The sequence below is a fragment of the Fistularia commersonii genome, chromosome 24, assembly GCF_037954325.1.
Source record: "Fistularia commersonii isolate RoL2024-O1a breed Wild chromosome 24, RoL_Fcom_v1.0, whole genome shotgun sequence".
Classification (NCBI taxonomy): domain Eukaryota; kingdom Metazoa; phylum Chordata; class Actinopteri; order Syngnathiformes; family Fistulariidae; genus Fistularia; species Fistularia commersonii.
This window is the reverse complement of record NC_141307.1, coordinates 1076883-1096727: the sequence shown is the minus strand read 5'-3', so window position 1 is coordinate 1096727 and position 19845 is coordinate 1076883. Positions and strand designations below refer to the sequence as shown.

At 43.1% G+C, this 19845-nt stretch overlaps 1 long non-coding RNA gene across 1 annotated transcript; it reads left to right on the top strand.

Annotated features, from left to right (window-relative positions):
• Nucleotides 1–4279: 4279 nt before the first annotated feature.
• Nucleotides 4280–7494, top strand: LOC147219593 (uncharacterized). Its single transcript, XR_015108062.1, has 3 exons — nucleotides 4280–7072; nucleotides 7168–7244; nucleotides 7404–7494. It is a non-coding gene; the product is annotated as an uncharacterized LOC147219593 (long non-coding RNA).
• The last annotated feature ends 12351 nt before the right edge of the window (nucleotides 7495–19845 follow it).

The window sequence follows — 19845 nt, the reverse complement described above, 5'->3', positions numbered from 1 at the left end:
TGTCAAACTAGTGACTGCTCTTATTTTCTCACTAATTCTTCGCCAAACTCTTTCCGTACATACTCCTGCACTTTCTTATTTCACCATCTCGTTGGCCTGCCTGCTGACATTGACGTCACCTCTCTTCCGGTCAGAGGTCAACCTGGCACTGGGCTGTTTTGGTTTGAACCCAACCGGTCGTCCACACCCTCTTCAGATATTGAAATGGCTCCGGCGCTGAGGCTCAGGACTCCCAGGTTTCTCTCTCTATCGACCTGCACTTGTAGCTCCACACCTGGCATCCTGGTGGTGAAACAGGGCCGCTCTCGCCGGCGACCCTCCTACGGAGACCTCGACGCCACTCGGTCTGGCTGCATGCATGTCCCTTCTTTTGGAAGGCGGTTTGAAACTCAAATGAACTGCTCTTTCCATCGAGCTTCTCTGTTGTTTGGTAAGGTCATTTTATTAGAGATAAAACCAGATTTTTGGGGAACTAGAATTTGCTTATATTCAGTCAGAAAACACAAACGCATCTGCGGGCATGCCTACAGATGCATTGCCCCCATTGATCTTGGGTGCTGTATGAAATTGTATGTACAGGCCCCCGGGGGTCTGCGGGGGCAGAGCAGGAAGACTGACAGACTTGACCCTACCTGGGTGTGAAGGGGAAACATCCCAAATTTTGTTTTTTGGACCAAAAATGTAAATAAGTGAATAAGCTTTTAATCTGCTTCACAGCCTGCAGGACCAGAATTCAAGTCCAAGATTTGGATAGACATAGATGTGTGCCATCATTTGTAAAATGTCTGATTCTGTCAAATAAAGCCAGAACGTACATAAGCATCAATCACCAGTCTGGACAAGTTATTGACAAGCAAACACTCGACTCTTCTACAACCAAGACTTTCTAATCATGAGGGGTGGACTGGTGTTCTGTCGAGTTGATCTTTTCCTTCTGATGAATTCATAGAGAGAGATGTATGTGTACATTTGGATATACTAGTCATTGTCCACATTGGGAAGAAAGTTGCATTTCCAGACCGACGAAATAAAGCATCCATGTGCAAAACCAGTGTGCCTGGGCCTGTGTGGTTCAAAACCTAAGGGCCTCGCCCCATTTTTTATCTAAGTGTTTTTCGCCAAGTGTAAGGTTGTATACAGGCAATCTGGATTATCTGTATCTGACTGGATGGCTCAGTGCCTTAAACCGCTGATGCTATGTTTGTATACTGCTGGTTCAAGTCCAGTATCAGTTGGGTACTCACCGGACGCAAGGCTGAATGCCAGGTCGGGTCCCAACCCCGATGCACCATAGAACCCGCCCTGCTACAGAAATAAAAAAAAAACGGCTGTGGCGCTTAGGTTTTTTTTCCACATAGGGGCCCCAGACACACATTTAGAAGGGAGGAAGATACTTTATTGATTTTAAAAAAAAAAAAAAAAAACAGACTGGGAAAAAAATTTAAAAAATACAAAAGAAAAAAGAAAAAACTTAAAAGGAAAAAAAGAAAAAGAAAAAAATTAAAAAGAAAAAAGGAAAAAAAAAGAAAAAGAAAAAAATTAAAAAAGAAAAAAAGGAAAAAAAAAAGAACTGAAAAACTTAAAGAAAAAACTAATTAAAAAAGACTAGAAAAAAATTAAAGGAAAGTAAAAGTAAAAAAAAAAACAACAAGAGAAACAATAGATAAAAAAATACAAATTTAAAAACAAACAATTACAATTAGAAAAAACATACAGCAACAGGATTTGCTCACTTTACACCAAACTATCCAGACCTTGGCTCTCTTACAGACGCTACTTCTGCGCTTCAACACACCTGCAAGCACAAACACAACATTTAGCCATGCAGTGTCAAACACCTTACAATTACATACAAAGAAATCCTCAGGGAAAAATGGGCATAACCTGACATCTTAAAGATGTTACTGACTTTAGTAAAGTCAGTGCTGTTAAATATCATCAATGAATTAATATTATTATACAAACTTAAGAAAATGTAAGGACTTCACTAACCATTATTATTGCCAGCAGGTGTGATGTCCACACACACACAGTTGTCTTTTCCTGGTCAGAGTGGAGAAGGTAAAGGCTCTATGTCCATCTGTGGACTGTTAGAGGAAAAACAGATTCTCATGTCTGCAAAATAAAGATTACAAGGTCAGACAAAGTCTGCAAATTCTGTTCCAGCCATTGTGCAGATTGGAATACAGTCTGGACTCAGAGCCAATATCCCAAAGACACGGGGGCACTTTCCATCACCAGAAACATTTGAACTTTCTTATTCAGAACTCATCCAGACAAGGTGCTCATCTCCCTGATCACATTAGCTGTAGTTGTTCATCCAGAGCCTTTCAGCTTCCAGATCTGTCTACAACCATCCAATCTGGCTACACTCACCAATAACTTCATCTGTACAAGATATCTGTGTGCACTGAAGTCACCTTATAAAGTGTATTCCCTAAAGACATTGCCATCCTTTTTGCAAAGTCCACCATCTTTCCCTCCATGTTCCTATACCTTTCAGCTATAAAATCGAAAAGACATTCAAAGCAATGCGTGAAATCTCAAAAAAAAATCACCATGTTGAAAATGCATTAAATCACAAAATATCTGCTACAATTGTGGTAAAAACGAGCAAGAAATTCCTCCCAAAGTGGTCATTAGAACCCGAAGGTGAACAGGACTGAAAATGCCGATTTGCTGCAATTACCCCGCCAGTCCACAGGGGGGCGCTATGATTCCACCCGCGCTGTTGTGACATTCCTTGGTTTTTGAGATAGCAAATATGGCGGCGCTAGCGTGACGGAGTTTGCCCAAAACTTGCCTCCCAATGCGTTGAGAAAGGTACGATAACATCACAGGAGATCGTTTTATTGATTTCGAAAGCCAGAGAATGACTCGTTGAACGATTCAGAACCTGATTGACTTGGATCTGTGACATTTCTAAAGCTTTAAAGACGTAGAATCACTCGATGTATTTCGGATGAAGCAGCCAAGGGCTAAACCGGAAATTAGCGGCGGAATCTTCGCTTATTCGGTTCAGGGAATCTAAATGTGTAGATCTGATGCCTATTCCTTATGAACCACCTAGTTAAATACATAATATATCCTTCTTTGCCGTTTTTGTTTTTAGTCTATTTTTTTATTTTCTTTTTCTTCTAGCACATTTCTCACAAACCTTTAACACTGTTAACCTACGGTTCAGTAATTACATACAGAACAAATGTTCTTATGTCCTATCATTCCTCATCCCCGGTTGTTTCATTGACATTAAATTCTACCTTGCCATGTTTATTTGTACATATGTATATTTGTTTATACTATTCATGTTCAATAAAAAAAGAACAAAAAAGTAGGTCTGATGCGAAAAATATATTGAGCGCCCCCTGGTGGTCGGAGTGTGTATTGCGTGTCAAATTTTCCCCTTCTGTGTTGAATGACAGTTTAAAAGAAACTGAACATACAGGTGAGTAACGGATAGCGGACTAATTTGTTTTTTAAATATTCATAGTATTTTTTGTCACATGCACAGTGTGGCAACGTATTTCGCATGTACAGTGAAATTCATACTTTGCCGTCCCCAGTGCATTTGGATATGTAATGATAGGAAATAATGATAGTAAACATTATGAATATGAGCTGTGTTAGCAGTGAAATAAAACATTTGAGTGCAGATTGGTTTGTGACTCAGGGCAGGTGAAAGGATGGGTCCAGTTGAAATGGGAAGACTTTGCATGTGCTAGTAGTTACATGTGTGTGCGAGTAAGAAAGAGAATGAAACTGATTCAAACACTGTTTATTATTTCTTTTTATCGAGTTGACAGAATGTATTCTGACTGGACAACTGGACGGCAAGCATGTGGCTGAGAAGTGGAAACCCTCGTCATCATCCTTCCATCTTCGCAGCAGCATGCCTTCTGCAAACGAGTGCAGGATGATTCAAGGTTTTCTTTCTGGTAAAAAACAGCTGGTCGACTCTTGTATTTCCAAACCTCGCTGGGATGAGTGTCTTCTTCAGAATGACCACAAGATGGCGCTGTTGCTGTTTCTTCTCAGGTGAGATTTTGACAGTGATTTGCAGAAATCAATAATACTTATTATCAGATAGTCTGTGCAGATTTTGTCCTATTCTGAGACAGGGCATTCTTATCGGGCTGAATACGGTGTTGTGTTGCCTTAAGATAGTCCTAGATTTTAAATGCTTTAAAATAAAGATTATATGTAACATCCTTTGTAATCATTCATAATCACCAACAATTATTCTCGAAATTGTAGTGTTTTTTTTACATTGCAGAACAGCGACAAGAGGTGCTGAATGGGGCTTTGAATAACGACGGATAAATGTTGCTTTTTTTCTCCTTGCTTGGTGACAGAAAAGACATTTGTAAATACTCCATGCTTCCGCTCTGTTCAAATTAGCCAGACGTGGACTCTCAAAAGACAACCTTTCACTGCTTAAAAATCGACATTCAAGACAATGCGTGAAATGTCCAAAAATGCATCATGTTTAATATGCACAAAATCACAAAATATCTGCTACAATTGCGGTAAAAAGGAGCAAGAAATCCCCCCAAAGTGGTCATCAGAACCCGACGGTAAACGGGACTGATAATGCCAATTAGCTGTAATTACCCCGCCAGTCCACAAGAGGGCGCCATAATTCCAACCGCGCTGTTGTGAGATTCCTTGGTTTTGAAGATGGCAAATATGGCGGCGCTAGCGTGACGGAGTTTTCCCAAAACTTGCCTTGAAATGCGTTGAGAAAGGCGCGACATTAACACAGGTGATCGTTTTATTGATTTCAAAAGCCAGAGAATGACTCGTTGAACGATTCCGACTTGATTGACGTGGATCTGTGTCAACATTACAATTTAAAAGACGTAGAATCACTCGATGTATTTCGGAAGAAGCAGCCAAGGGCTAAACCGGAAGTTAGCGGCGGAAGCTTCGCTTATTCGGTTCAGGGAATCTAAATGTGTAGATGAAAGTAGTGAATGGCCACTGGGTATATATATTTTTCCCCAGTGTTTTGCAAATCTCTTGCATGTTTCTGGGGAAAGTACATGCTTAATGTTCAATGGATTTCAAGGTGTGTGTCCTGCACGGACCTGGTTCCCCTGAATAGGTCCCTGGAATACAACCAGTGGTTCACCAAGCTGTTGGCCAAAGACTACAGACTGGTAATCACCTCCTTTTCATGAATAAACCCTGTCCTCCTGTGCAAACCTGACTGTTGACTTTCTCCTCCAGCAAATATCAGTTAATGTCCCTTTACTTTCAGTTAAACTGACAGGTTGGAAGGAGCTGTGTGTGTGTGGTGTCCCTCAGGTGTGTCTGTTCTGAGCGCCCAGCTAGCAGAGCCTCTGATGGGCCTGAAGCAGCCAAACCTGTCCAGGACCTCCAAGTCACCCAAAGGTAGAAAAAGAAACAAGAACGGCAGAAAGCATGCGTGGAGTTTCGACCATCTCTGCTCCTGCAGGCGTGGTCCGCTTATCTGATCCGACACACTTATAGAAAAGGTCCAAAATAAGGCGAGTACTTTTTGCTCAAGAGTCAGCTTCGTAAATGTCTGTGCCTGGACGTACACAGGAATGGAGAAGACATTTTTCACCAGCCAACGTTGACATGAAATGAAGTAAATAGAGTGCAAATTAGCAATAAAGTGACACATGAAACTATGAGGTATGAAGTCTAAAAATGCACGCAGATACAGGCTGATATTTGATGAGACGAGAGGGTTTTTGGTGAACAGTTTAGTGCAAAGCTCAGTAAATTGTCCCTTTTTTAAAGAAGTCAAAGTTAACTTTAGCATGATGCTTTTCTTAGTGCAAAGTAGCAGTCGTGCTCAAAAAACAAAATTAAGGTTTTGATATGTTATCAGAATACAAAAGAGCTGACAGTATTTGGAAAAAAGCTTTTTTTTTTTCCTTCAGCACTTCTTTGTTTGTCCTTCCCAGAATCTGTAGAACATTCAGAGTCACTCCAGCTGTTTAGAAACCCCTGCTTTCTGACTTCTCAGACAGACCCGTCCTCTGCTCAGGTCTGGACTGGACCACCCTGCTGGTGTGGCCGGCCAAGAACCGCTCCGTCGGACACCCGTCCTCAGGCAACGACAGCAAATCCAAGTGGATGCTCTTGGTGCACGTGGGACAAGGTGTTAAATCGATCGCCCTGGAAATCCGCAGGAACGTGGCCGTGGTTCCTGACAACCTGGTTCACATGTTTCCCAAAAAAAAAAAAAAAAAAAAGGAGAGATTTAAAAAAAAAAAGAAAAAAAAAGTCTTTGTTCCTCCAAAGATCCAAAAATGGGGAGACAAAAAAAGAAAAGCAGCAAAAACCATGCAGTAAATAAAAGTTGAATTGAAGTGTAATCAATCGCAGTCCCCTCTTACCTTCTGACACTAAGATGAAGCGCAGCAACTCGATGCGTGCAAGACACTTCTTGCAATTCCTCAGTCCAAAGAGAGCAGACAGCGCTCGGCTGGCGTCTGCAGGAAATGACGTCACGGCTGGTATAAAAAGCCCAGCGTCCTGGCAGGGACCAATAGGAAGCCGCGACCAATTAGCATTTACTAAACACTCTCACCTGTTGTGAATTTCCTGCAACATGGAATAACATAAAATCAACTTTATTCCTTTATTCCATTATAACTATTACACTGGAGATGAATACAGTGGATCAGATCTTACTCCATGTTGCAGATAATGAGCAGCAGGTGAAAGCGTTTAGTAAATGCGGCCTCCTATTGGTCCCTGCCAGGACGCTGGGCTTTTTATACCGGCGTCATTTCCGGGCGACGCCAGATCTTCGTGGAGAACCAGCTGAGAGGTTGAGGTTCACTGAGAAATTGCTGCTTTTTTTTGTGGTGAGAAGCAGAGGTGTGTTTTGTCTTTCAGATCTGATGCTTGGAGAGTGCTTGTGTCCTGTGGTCTCTGGTGAGTTTTTGTTCCTTTTATTTTTTTTTTTAATTTGGAATTGGGCTGCTTGAAGCAAAGCCAGGGAGAAGATTCACAAGATATTTGAGGTTTATTTTTGTGTCCTAAGGTAAGAAGAGACCAGAGTGTGTGGTTGCTGTGTTTGCTTCCTCATTGGGTAAGTTGGCACTTGCACTTTTTTTATTAAATGAAAATGTGCTTAAATATGTTTCTGACCTCTGGTGATCTTTGCACCTGTGCTCATCTGTTTAGGCACATGGAGACTGTTTGTGACTGGTTCTTTGTTCTTCATGGGAAGAGAACTGGAGTTCCTTGAAGGAGGACTTGCGGTAATGTTCTGGAGGTGAAAGTAGAAACTGCGGATGTGATGCTCAGTGTTAGTGGCTCTGCCTCAGAGCTGCAGGAGTTAAATGTCAGGTTACGGCCAATGTATTTAATTCCAAGGTTCTTTCAGACGCCGTCCATAAATGTTTTGTTTTGTCTTGTAGGCCTCCTGACGAGGATCCTGAGCCCCAGAAGAAGCCTGTCCAACACAAGAAAGGTAGTGTGTACAATAGGTTTACTTTTGTGTAAAGTTAGCAATGTCTTTACCTGTTGCAATTTTAAATGCTTGTAGTTTTCCTGCTGTGACAATAAAGTGTACTTGTACACCCTGATATCAGTGTCACTTTATTTTTTAAAATCCTTTTTAGTTCATCCTTTTCCTGTTAAACATTTTTCTACGTTTGACTCAGTCTGATGCAGCGACTCTTTAGTGCAAAGATAATCTTCAGTGTTTCTTCTAAATATTGCACTTGGAAATCCTTCACTTTGAGATTGACTTGCAGTATTTCTGTCTGCTTTTTGGACTGTTTAGTTCAGACATTCATTGACTGGTCAGAAATGACCAGGATGTGTCTATTGCATTTTTTAAGCTGCACACTCAGTGCACCGCAAATGAATAAGTTATGGAGCCTTTTTTCTGTGAAACTCTGTCCGGCGTCCAGCCAATCATACGATGCAATTACGGATCGCGTCACAGTATTGACAGTACTTGCTCTGCCCGTACACGCTATAGAACAGTAAAAGTGTGGCGGAGTTAATTTGATGCTAATGCCTTATCATGGCGTCCCCTCAAAGTAAAAGCAATGCGTTTCTTTAACATCCGCTCTGCAAAACATGCAGCGAAGCCAAAGTAGGAAGTGACTTTTCAGTGGAAAAATGGACGAAATGGAAGCCGTGATGGCTGTTGCTCTGGTTGCCGTTGGATACGTCCTCTATGGAGGAGTCTGGTGAGTGACCTCCACAGATGTTTGACTGTTTCTTCACTGCAACTATCAATGTCCCGGTGAGGCTCTCAGCCTCGCCATGTCGTGACACATTGTCTGCAAACTATTCTGGCAAAACTGAATTGTGTCTCTGGATTTCAGCTGAAGCTCCACTTTTTTTTTCTTGTAAGAAAAAGCCAGTTTAGCTAAATTCTGAGTCGTCGGCAGAATAGAGTTGGTCCTCAGAACACGCTCACCTGAAACCACCAGCCGAGGGCTGAACAGGAAGTTAGCGACGGAAGCTTTGAGTGCTAGTTCAGGGAAACTAAATTTAAAATGTGTACATGTGATGCCAAAGAATGCAATGAGTCTGTATAGTTCATCCTTTCAGTGTTGAATGACACTAAAAGGAAAAGGAGTTCAGAACCTGCAGGTAAGTGCTGGGCAAGGAGACAGCTTGCAAGTGCGGCGCCTTCGTCGTGAACAGTCTTGGATTCGCAAGGAAGCTGCCGGGAGAGAAACTCAGTGGTCGGCGCTCACGTCCGAAGGAAGACCTCGACCGCCACATGAGGGCGAGACCTGCAGATGCTGATCTCTGACTGGGTCGCGGTGCTGTTGTATGAAATTGCATCCACAGGCCCTCCAGAGTCTGCAGGAAGACTGACTTGACCCTACCTGGGTGTGAAGGGGAAACACAACTCCAATTTTTTTGGACCAAAATGTAAATAAGCTTTACTGTATCACAGCCTGAAGGCCCACATAGATGTAAGTGCCATCATTAGTAAAACGTCTAATTCTGTCAAATAAACCCAGAACACACATGAGCATCAATCACCAGTCGGACAATTTATTGACACTCAACTCTTCAGGACTGGTTCTGTCAAGTTGATCTTTTCCTTTCGATGAATTCAGAGATTTCTGGTTATACAAGTCAGTGTCCACATTGTGGAGAAGGTTCCGTTCCCAGACCGACAAAATACGGTTGCAGGTATGTTTTTATACGTGCACACGTTTGTGTATGACGAAATTACATTTAGTGATTTTTTTTTTTTTTCCCCTCCTAAGTGTTTTGTGTAAAGTCAGCAAAATGTTTTTTTTTTTTTTTAATGCTAAAGTAAAATAAAGTATCCATGTGCAAAGTCAGTGCCCCGGGGGTCCTATGTGGTTCAAAACCTAAGTGCTCCATCCATTTTTTTTCCTAAGTATTTTTCTCTAAGTGTAAAGTTAGACACGTGCAAACTGGATTTCTGCACCTGACCGGAAAGCTCAGTGTCTCATCGACATTTGGTGATTTTCTTTTCTAAGTGTTTTCTGAATCAAAACCTAAGTCCTTTTGCCTATTTACTTTCTACCTGACACAGCATGCTCTGCATCTTGCCTAAGAGTTTTTTTTTCCCTTCTAAGTGCTTTTCTCTAAGAGTAGGGCTGTATACGTGAAACCCGAAAATGGGAAACTAACTGGTTAGCTCAGTGCCATAAGCTGCCGACACTGCATGTAGAAACTGCTGGTTCGAGTCCAGCACTGGTCAATATTGCCTACATCAAGTCTCTCTTTGCCAAATGTATCTAAGTACAATTTTTTTTCTTCCTAAGTGCTTTTTCCCTCTAAGTGTGACGTTATATAGGAGAAACCCGGATTTCCCTCTGTGACTGGTTAGCGCAGTGCCATAAGCCACTGACGCTGTATGTGATACCGCTGGTTCAAGTCCAGTACCAGTCACACAGCCACATCGGGTACCCGCCCGGTGGAAGGCCGACAACAGCCAGGTCGGGTCCCAACCCCGATACAAGGCCGACGTGGGGGAGTCAGGCGAAGCAAGGAGGAGGGCAGGAGGCAGACAGGCCGAGATAGGGAGGAGGGGGGGCCCCACTAACCAGGGCCCCCCGGGGGGACTTTGGGGGTAGAGAGAGGGGGGCAGGCAGACGAGCACCGTAGAAACAGCCCTGCTAGAGAAATTTCTAAATTTTACATTTTTGGGAAATTACACATAGGGGCCACACACACACTCACTCGGAGGGGATACATACTTTATTCATTTTTGCAAAGCTAGCCAGAGTGCACATCACTCTTACATGCACAACTTCTGGCCTCACCACACCTGCAACAAGCACAAACAACAATTAGAGATGCACTGTCAAACAATACTTTGATTTCAACGCATACAAAGAAAACCTCCTCAACTACACAACAATCCATCTTAAATATCAGCAATTAACATTGTGCTTAACACTAAATAACATTATACAAAATTAACAACAATTCAAGACATCACTTACCATTATATTTACAAACACTTGGGATGTACATTTCTCCACTCTCAGGACAATCTGAAAAACACAGATTCTCATCACACTTTGCAAAACAAACAATACAATGACGTTCCATCAAGCCTTCTTTTACCTTCAACCTTGTTTATGGATGCTAATTCACAGTCTGTATCAAAACCCAACAGTCACCTCAGTGGCCAGACATCTTTAGTGACAATTTGCATATTTGACTATTTAATATTTGTGAATGTCCACATTGAGTCTACTTTTGGTATATCAAGACAATTTTTAGTTTGCCATTCAAACAGGAGCATCCCGAGGAATACATGCAATCCATTGAGCTGTTTTACAGATAAGACAGAACTACTTCTCTATTTACAGACGACAAAGATATATACTATATACATGGACTTGAACCAGTGCCCTTCTGTTTCAGAAGATTAGACTGCTGATGCCTGATCTGGTAAACATAAATCTACATAAGCATTTGCAATATGAAGCAAATGGACTGGGATCCTTCCTGCCAAGCTGATTTGAAGTATATATATATAGATCTATGCAGGAGCAGAACCTGCTTTGAGACAGATTTTACATCCTGTGTCCAACAGCTATATAGTGACTAGATTCACATAAAGACCAGCTAGTAGACGACGTTCCAAGAAACTGCAAGCATGTCGACAACATTTCATTCACATATACAAGAGGTCGTCTACCTCTGCTCATGAGTCATCTTAATAAAATGTATTTACTAAAGTCTATGCTGGATACCAAACCTACCCACCGCTTCATCTAACTCCCATCACTTCTTCAATTTCAGACTCAAGTCTGCTAGGTCACCTCCAGAACATTCCTCAAAGTCCTCCATAAAGGTAACTCCGACTCCCTTCCTGACAGCGACTTTCCTTTCCTTCCACACTCCTTGAACCCACAGCAGTCCAATTTCCTTTGGCACCCTGTATGCTATCGGCACTAACTGGTCCAAGGTTAATACTGATGCAACTTGTGCATTTATCAGGTCTGTCTAGGCCAGGGAGACCAAACAAGAGGAACCAAAGTATCCAGACACAAGTTATAGGAAAGGGTATTTATTCAAAAATTGCAAAAACAATGATAAAAAGCAGAAAGTCCTCGGCTCCTAAGCAGTTTGTGGCTTGACAACCGCTGCCTCCTCCAAAAGCAATTCCCCAGTTCAGAGACGGTGCAGCTCCCAGAGGGTATCTGGCGTCGCCCAGGACCAATAGGGGACGGCAACTGGTTACCATTTACTAAATGCTCTCAGCTGCTCAGAACTACCTGCAACATACAGAGGGAAACAGAGCCACAGATGAACAGACAGTGAAACCAACATACACTGCAAAGAGTTACAACACTAAAGCACTTCCATAGGTTAACAGATGCCACTTTAACAAGCAGACAAGCGCTGTGCAAAGGAAGGTGTATCTCAAATCTCATGCTAATGTAACCGTTCCACAGTAGCTATCAGAAAAGCTGATCAGATCGAACAAAACCAGAGCTTTTTGGGAGCTGCTCCCATTTATTGCCAGACATGGGGCAAGAAACAGCCAAACATCATTTTGGTTTTCTAAGCTTTTCTAGCAACATCGGCAGGTTCTAAATGCACCAACTCTTAAACGCTACAAATGTTATACTGTCACTTTTACAAACACATCAGACTTTGTCTACACCTCTGGTACCACCTCCTAGGCAGTATTGCTGGTTTTCCCACAGCCTGATTCTGAGCCCTGTTGCAGTTCATGCAGAATACTAAGACTGCATCTTGTCACTCAGGACAGTTTGCAATAGCAATGTCCAAATGTCTCAGGGCCACTCGTGTCACTCTACCCTCCCAAAATGAACGGTTTCTCCACCTCACATACATTGAAAGGAGAATCATGCAAACATACCGACTGACATCCAAAGGTGGTGATCCAAACGAAAGCCAAGCATTGCGTTCCGGACAGACGAGCCTGAGGAGTCTCTTGTGAAGGCACGGGGTCACGATCGCCCATCAGAGGAGACGAATCAGCAACACCTACTTGGACAGAAATAAGGGAAAAAGCAAAACAGTCTTTGTTCCTCCAAAGATCCAAAAATGGGCAGTAAATAAAAGTTAAATTGAAGCACAACCTCTGGTTCCTTCTTACCTTCCAACACTAAGATGAAGCGCAGCAACTCAATGTGTGCAAGACAGCTCTTGCAATTCCACAGCCAAACGCGACCATCCAGCACTCAGCAGGTTCTCCTCAGAGCCTCGGCATCGCCAGGAAATGACATCACGGCCGGTATAAAAAGGCCGCCATCCTGGCACGGACCAATAGGAGGCCGCGACCAATTAGCATTTACTAAACGCTTTCACCTGCTGCGAATTTCCTACAACACATAAGATCGGATCAACTTTGTTCCTTTATTCCTTTATAACTTTTACACTGGTGTGAAAAAAAGGAATTTCCCCTCTGGAGATGAATACAGTGGATCAGATCTTACTCCATGTTGCAGGTGATGTGCAGCAGGTGAAAGCGTTTAGTAAATGCGGCCTCCTATTGGTCCCTGCCAGGACGCTGGGCTTTTTATACTGGCCGTGACATCATTTCCAGGAAACACCAGGACTCTGGGGGAGAGACAGGTGAGTGCAGTGTGGTCTTGGTTGACCGGGGAAGCACACTTTTGTTTTGTCTTTCAGCTCTGACGCATTAGTTTGGGCTGTGCTCTTGGACTGGGATCTTCGGTGAGTTATTCTTCTAATTGTTTTTGGGGCATTTGGGTGTATTGAGACAATGCCGGGGAGAAGTGTCGTAGTATTGGGGAAGATAAGAAGGAACCAGTGTTTGTGTGGTTGCGGTGCTCGCTAAATTGACCCATCAGTTTTTGGCTTGCGCTGCTAATGGAAGGCTGTTTTCACATGACTGAAGTTTCTTGGTTTTTTTTTTTTTTTTACGGCAATGTTTTTGCCCCTCTACTCCCAAAAAGGTTCCGCAAATAGTTTTCACCTTTTTGTTGCATGAGTTAGTTGAATCTGACTGCAACACTTATTGTTTCTAAATTGCAGTCTTGTCTGTGGTAGAATTTATAAGATGCTTGAAGTTTTTCTGTTGCTGTGTTAAGGACTAATTAATTGACAGTAAGCATGATTCAGTTAGTCTTTACTGAAACTTAGATTTGTTTTGATTGGGACAGTTAATTAAATCTTTGTTAGTGACGCTCCAGTTGTATTTGCTTTTCGTTTCAGGTACATGACACAGGCTCTGCTTGGTTTTGTTTTGCTCTTTTCTGATAGCTACTGTGGAACGGCTGTACTAGTCCAAAGATTTGAGTTGTAACTTTGCACACCGTTCATGTCAGATTGTTAAAGTGGCTGTTCATTCCTTGTAGGAAAACAATTTTCTGAATTCCGGAGTCTGAAACTAGATTCATTGAGAAGGAAGCTCTAGCCCTCAGCTTTGTAACACTGAGGTGTACGTCTGTTTCACTGCAGCACCTGTTTGTTAATCTGTTCAATTGGCACTGTTTCCCTCTGTTGCAGGTAGTTCTGAGCCGCGGAGAGCGTTTAGTAAATGGTAACCAGTTGCCGTCCCCTATTGGTCCTGGATGGTGCCGGCGAGTGCTGCGTGGTCTCTGAACTGGGAATTGCTTTTGGAGGCAGCAGCGGTTGTCAAGCCACAAACTGCTTTGGAGCCAAGGACGTTCCACTTTGTACCATTGTTTTTGCACAGTGTTAATAAATACGCTTTCTTGCAACTCCTGTCTGCATACTTTTGTTCCTATTGTTTTGGCTCCCTGAGTGCATAGGGTTGCATCAGATACTTGCGCCATAACCAAACATGCAACTTGACATGTTAAACAAGTGACACAGAAGGCCCAGGTTAACTACTGCCATCGGTGCTGATGGCCCACAGGGTACCGTTGGAAATTGGGCTGCTGTGGGTGCAAGGAGAGGAAAGGAAAGTGGATGTACAGGAGAACAGGTGCAAAGCGAGATACTTGGCAGATTTTGTTGTGCTGACAGGCAGAGAATTGGAGTTGTGTTGATGGAGGACTTTGAGGAATGTTCTGAAGGTGAAAAAGTCCGACTTAAAGCTGTGATGCTCAATGTTAGCGGCTATGACCTGTAGGTAGGATGGGAGTTAGATGAAGTGGTGATTTGATATTGGGCATAGGTTTGTGGAGGGAAAGATGGTGGTAGACTTTGCAAAAAGGATGGAAATGGCTTAACCGAACACATTTTCTAGGTGACTTAAGAGCGGAGGTAGACTACATCTTGTACACGTGAGGTCAACTTTTGTAGGTTGAAATGTTCTGAGATTCATGTGGTTTCTTGGACTGTCTTCTACTAGCTGGTCTTTGATTTTGAAGGCCGCAAGATATATTCCCATTTATTCAAATCTATAGCTGTTGGACTCAGGTTCTGTTACTGCATATATAGACTTCAAATCAGCTTGGTGGGAAGGATCACAGTGCATTTGTGTAATATTTGGTGCATGTTGTGAGATCTGGTGTCAGTGGGCTGATCCTGACTGAAACAGAAGGGTACTGGTTCAAATCCGATATCTTTGTAGTCTCTGGAAGGAAATAAGTAATCCTGTCTTGTCAAACAACTCTTGGGATTGCATGTGTTCCTTTGGGTGCTCCCATTTGAATGGCAAACTAAAATTTGTCTTAATATACCAATAATAGACTCAATAATACAAATTGTTTCTTGCTAAAGATGACTGGCTACTGAAGTGTTTGTTGTATTTCAATGCAGACTGTGAATTTGCATCCAGAAAGAAACTTGACAGTAAGAGAAGCCTTGATGGAATGTCATTGTCATGTTTGTTTTGCAAAGTGTGATGAGAATGTGTGTTTTTCAGATTGTCCTCTGAGTCCACAAATGTACATACAAGTGCTTGGCAAATGAATGGTAAGCGACGTCTTTGATTTTTCTTGATAATTTTGTGTCATTTTATTTTGTGTTTAAAAAAATAACAGCAGTGACTTTACTGAAGTCAGTAAGATGTTGGGTTGTGACATTTTTCTGTGATTTCTTTGTGTTTAATTGTAAGGTGTTTGACAGTGCAATGCTAAATGTTGTGTTTGTGCTTGTAGGTGCAGTGAGCGCCTAAGAGTGCCATGGGGCTAGTTTTGTGTAAAGTTAGCAAAGTGTTGAAGCTTTTTTGTATTTTAATCATGTGTTTCTCCTAACTTTAGTTAGCAGCCAACTTGATTTTAATTTAAATACTTTTTCCTGTATCTTGTTTGATGTTTATCTTTCCTGAAAATCAATAAAGTATCCATCTCCCTCCAACTGTGTGTCTGGGGTCCCTATGTTGATGGAAACCCCCCCCCCCCAAAAAAAAATTTGATAGCAGGCTTGTTTTTACCGTGCATCTTTACATGCCCCCCTCTTGCTCCTCCCAAAGTCCCCCCGGGGGGCCCTGGTTAGTGGGGCCCCCCCTCCTCCCTATCTCGGCCTGTCTGCCTCCTGCCCTCCTCCTTGCTTCGCCTGACTCCCCCACGTCGGCCTTGTATCGGGGTTGGGACCCGACCTGGCTGTTGTCGGCCTTCCACCGGGCGGGTACCCGATGTGGCTGTGTGACTGGTACTGGACTTGAACCAGCGGTATCACATACAGCGTCAGTGGCTTATGGCACTGCGCTAACCAGTCACAGAGAGAAATCCGGGTTTCTCCTATATAACGTCACACTTAGAGGAAAAAAGCACTTAGGGGAAGGAAGAAAAAAAAAAAAATCAAAGACAGTTGCACTTAGATTCATTTGGCAAAGGGAGACTTGAACCCTGGACCACCGGTTGCAAGGTAGGTCGCTGATCCCACTACACCATCTGTGAGCTTCAACCACAGGGGATCCTGGGACGGCTCTCACTGAGGTTCGGGACCCAATGTTGCTGTTGACCAGCGCTGGACTCGAACCAGCAGTATCCACACTTGGCATTGGCAGCTTATGGGATTGAGGTAACCAGTCAGGCTCAGCACGTATATAACCTTACATGAAGAGAAAAGCACTTAGGCAACACTCAGACAGGATGCAGAGCAGCAGCAAACATGCTGCGTCAGCTAGAAAGAAAATAGGCAACAGGACTTTGGTTTTGCTTCAGGATTTCACTTTATTTTCAAACACTCGGCCAACTTTACACAAAGCACTTAGAAATCAGAATCACCAAATATCATTTGGAAGTTAGTTTACTGAGTTATCCGCTCAGTTATCCTCCACACACAAATGTGTGTGATATTGACTTTCATCTCTATATGAATTCATCAGAAAGAAAAGATGCGCAACTTGATAGGACACCAGTCCACCCCTCATAAGAAGGTCTTGGTTTTAGAAGAGGTGAGTGTTTGCTTGTAAATAAATTGTCCATTAAAATCAGACTTCCAGCTGTTCAGACTGGTGATTGATGCTTATGTGTGTTCTGGCTTTACTTGACAGAATATGATATTTTTAGAAATAAGGCGCACATATATCTAGACCTGCCAGACCTCGCACCTTCCAAAAAAAAAAAAAAAAAAAAAAATTGGGGTTATGTTTCCCCTTGACACACAGGTAGGGTCAAGTCAGTCAGTCAGTCCTCATGTTCTGCCCCTGCAGTCTCCTGGGTGGCTGTGCACACAAGTTCATACAACGGCAACGCAGCCCAGCACCGCTTTTAAATCATTGCCCTCACTGGCGCCGCGGCGACATGCAGTGATTTCACAGAAAAAGTAGACCGCTCCAAACCTCCCCGAATAACATTGTCATATTGAAAACACCATGGTTAGATTAAGGTTGCCGGATGACGCCACTTTACGGCAATAAAAACCACACAAGTCATTTCAAGGACGGCCAAACTTTTGAGCTTGCCAGTTTGAAGGCTGAGCAGAGGATACTGGTGGACAAGGGGGAACTTTCTGTTCGTTCAGTCACTACTTTGTCAAGCAGTGTAAAGTTCTTCTTCGGCAGACGAGACTAAGGGGTCTGCATGTGAAGGGACGGTGTCACGATCGCCCGTCAGAGGAAACCCAAATCGGCATCACCACCTTGGACAGGGGAAAAAAAGTGCACATTTGGTGAGTTAACAGAAGTCAATCTCAGGTATTTGTTTAGTTCGAACGGAAGGAAGACGACAAAGGAAAGAACAGTCATACCGTAGGTCACCAGTGTTCAGAGAAACTCTATGGATTTCCATATCCTGGCCAGAGGATACCGATGGTGTGAGACGGGAGTCAAAGTAGCCGGCTGTCAAAACAGAAAAAAAAACCAGCTCTGAACAGGGGAGGCGCCTCAGACACGACCTTTCACAAACACATAACGGCACACCGTGATCGACGGGGTCTTACATGCGTCTCCCTGGTGGGCGTCGCAAAAGTCAAGCGTGGGGAGACAGTTGCGCCTCTAGTTGGTTCAAAAGCTGACAAGAGGAGCAGTAAAGGACACTTCTTCTCAATAGGATCACCACATGGTCAATCATGAACTAGCGAGGAACAACCGATGATCTGGCTTGAGCGGTCGCAGGCAGACTCCTCTTGTCCCCGTCTTGACGAGGCCTGATGAGCCGCAGGTGCGCCGCCGCCCCCAGCTGTATTCCGAAAGTTTAACGAGTGCTTGTGACCTTTTTTTTTTTTTTCCCTGCCTAAGCTGGAGGAGCATCGTGACACCCGGAAGCGGATGCCAGAGCTGCAGAAGAAACAACCGGCTGGTGCAGGAGAAGGACGACTCTTCCGCCCGCGGCCTCCCTGCCGGACCCGGGCTCGCTGCCTGATCCCCGGAGCTCGAGTCGGACGCCGTGCAAGAATGGAAGTTATTTAGCTGTAATTTTGTCCGGCCGTGTATATCTCAATTCTCGAATAAAAAATATGTAATAGTGTACGTGTGAGTTTGCTGACTGACCACCGTGTTGCGTTGTTTGTCGCACAAAACGGTACTTTGTGACATCCTTTTAGACTGCCTTTCCAACACTTGTGACGGCATAAAATGGCTGCATATTTTGAACTGGGATACGTGCGTACGTGATTTTTGGTGGCGGGGCGTTCGTCCCCTGGGGTCATCGAAAAGAATCCCGGATGTCTTCGAAACCGACCGGGTCTCGGTCGCCTGTGACGAGGGCGCCCGAAAACATACCTCTTCACCAAGCACTACCCCGCTCATCGCACTTTGCCCCCCACAAAACAAAAAATAAAAAATAAAAAATTTGAATGTATGTATGAATATGGATTTGAGACGGCTATTTGGTAGAGCGGTGACTTCCGAATACCGACTACTGGTACTTTGGATCTTCGATGACTGAACTGCACTTTTTGTAAGTCGCTTTGGATAAAAGCGTCTGCTAAATGAATGTGATGTAAATGAAAACCAACTTCAGCAAAAAATAGCTCTACTTTGACACAAACGCACATAAGAAATTTTGAAAGTGAGCAAGTGCTCTAATGAGAGATCAATCCAATCCAATACAATCCTGGCTGACACACTCTGTCAGCAGCATTCAGTTTTTTTCTGTTTTTTTTTTTTTTGGTTTTGGATTTTGGATTTTTTCTCAAGATCTTTAATTCTGTCTGTCTCTTTATTTTCTTCATAAATTGTCACGATTTATATCGATTTACATCGATTTATTATTTTCACTCCTTTCGTATCGCTGTTTGGTTCTGGTTGTGTATTTTTCACCCTTACTATTCCTTTATGTTGCCCATTCTTATCCCTGATGTTGTTGTTGTATCTGTTGTCTGTTGTATTTGTCGATGTCTTGCTATCTTTTGTCTCTCTATTTATATTTATACTACATATGGTTTTTTATTTTTTTACATTATAACTATTTCACTGCCGTGAAAAATGAATTTCCCCTCTGGAGATGGATAAAGTTGATCTGATCTAATTCTATGTTGCAGGTAATTGGTGAGAGCGTGTAGTAAACGCTAATTGGTCGCGGCCTCCTATTGGTCCCTGCCAGGACGCCGGGCTTTTAAATACCGGCCGTGACGTGGTGTCTGAGAGACGCCAGGACAGTGCTGCATGGTCTTTCTTGCCTGAGCAAGGACATTTTTGTTTTGTCTTTCAGTTCTGATGTGTTTGTTTAGAGTGTGCTTGTGGACTGGTGTCTTTGGTGAGTTCTTGTTCTGATTTTATTTTAACTTACAAATGGGTTTATTGAGGTGAAGCCAGTGAGAGGTGTCTTGCACACATTGAGTTGGTGTGCTTTGAAGATATTTGAGGTTCACTTAGTGTTGGGGAAGGGAAGAAGAAGAACCAGAGTTCATGTGGTTGCGGGGTTTGCTCCCTTGTTGGATAACTTAACACGTTAGTTTTTGCCTTGCACTGTTTTCTGCCCGACCCCCGGCAATTCCTTTTCTTGGTTTAGCCTTATGGAAGACTGTTTTTGCTCCTCTACTCCCAAAAAGATTCCTCCAGCAGTTTTAACCTTTTGATTGTGTGCTAGTTGAATCTGAATGCAA